The sequence below is a fragment of the Pterocles gutturalis genome, unplaced genomic scaffold (assembly GCF_000699245.1).
Source record: "Pterocles gutturalis isolate BGI_N339 unplaced genomic scaffold, ASM69924v1 scaffold5413, whole genome shotgun sequence".
Taxonomy (NCBI): Eukaryota; Metazoa; Chordata; class Aves; order Pterocliformes; family Pteroclidae; genus Pterocles; species Pterocles gutturalis.
The window spans coordinates 1-1,743 of record NW_010122794.1 but is presented as its reverse complement, the minus strand read 5'-3'; positions in this window follow the sequence as shown (position 1 = coordinate 1,743).

Genomic DNA, 1,743 nt, shown 5'->3' with positions numbered 1-1,743 from the left:
GCCTTGTGGGAAGGGCACCAAGCTCCTGCTACGGCTGAGTGAAGGGATCTCTCGAAACGTTTTGTGTAGAAGCAAGTACAGCCAGGATGACAGAACCAACTTGCAAATTCATTTCAGTCCTAGTAAAGTACTTCTGTTGGGAAGAAAAAACATCCCAGTTGTATTTTGCCATTTCAAAATGTTAAAGTATTCCTAATAATTCAAACAGAGTCATGTTTCATTGTTGAAAATGTAAATCTATTTCTTTGTCACCTCTGAGCTTCATAAAAGTCTTGAAAACAACTGTTTTGATTTCACTTCAGTTAATCTCTCTTAGTGTGTTTGCTCTTTAATGCAAAAAGCAAATCACAAAATCACTTACTCATCTGTAGTTAATAAACAGAACAAACGGTAGATGTGGAAATTCAGTAGAGCAGAGGCAGAGAGCGGTTGTTGTTAGAGCTAGGAGGGGTCCATGGCAAAAGAAGGCAGAAATGACAGCGTGATGCTTTCCTTTGCCTTCTCTGGGTCCTGCACCAGACTGGACCAGTCAGAATCTGGCCCACTGGTTTCCATTCTGGTATGAGAAAGGAGGAAGGTTGTGCCTCTGCCTCTATTTTTTCTACCTAAGTAACTCTTAGAAGCTTTAATGGAGTTCAAACACATTTGACAGAGAGGTTAACAGTCTCAAACACACCGAGGCACACGAAGGACAGAAGCCTGAGGTAATGGATGCAGCTGGAGCTCAGTAAGTTTGGAGCAAGGACATCAGAGGCACATAGAGGAGAGAGCCACAATACATACCATAGCACAGGGGAGGAGCTTTGGATCAGAATTTGTGCCTTTCCACACACCAGAGGATTTAACTGAAAGATGTATTTCTGCAAAGAACCAGACACTTTATTCCTTCTGTTCGAAGAACTGTTCACTTGATTTTGTAGGTGTAGGTTTGGTAAATACAATGAGACATGCAGCCTTAAGGACAATGCAGTAACTTATCCATGTGGAACAGCTGATGAAAACACCCACGGTGATAACAGACTATCAGAGGAACAAGTCACTTATGTTATTAATTAGAGATAAGCAAACAGGTCTGAATCAAATAAAATCTGCTCAAGCGGTAACCCTGTGAGATAAAGATGAACAAATGTTGTTTCCTTCCTGGAGATTTGATTTGGTTTTCTTTTTTTCTTTTATTGCTTATAATGCAGAGGTGCAAAAAAAAAAAAAAAAAAAAGTTGTTTGCTCCTTTTGAGGTCCATTCATTTCTGTTGTAATTGTATTATGAGTGAGCAGTGAAAATCTAGCTAACATCTGAAAACAGCTTTAATTCACTGCATAACACCACAACTGTATTAATATCCTTTAACCAAAGGAAATACCTCTGTTAGGAGATATGCAAGACCATTTTTTCAGATGCATTAGATGTATTTCTATATATTTTTATGGAATTAATAATTAAGAGTTGAAGCATTATCTTACATGATTGTAAAAACCCACATTTGTTGATGGTTTGAAAGCTCTGTCCCTGTGCTCACCCTGCTCATTTTTCTTCCTCCATAGACCCTCTATGACTGTCTGCAGTACAACACACACCCTTCCCCTTGCCCGTAGCTCTAAAGGCTTGTTTACATTTTGTGGACATTTTTCATAACCATCCTAAGAGAGGATCATAGGCTTCACTGTCAAAGCTGGATTCACAGCAGTGCACATCGAGCCGCTGACCTGCTTTGCTCTGCTGTCCTGGGTCCAGCTGGGATAGGG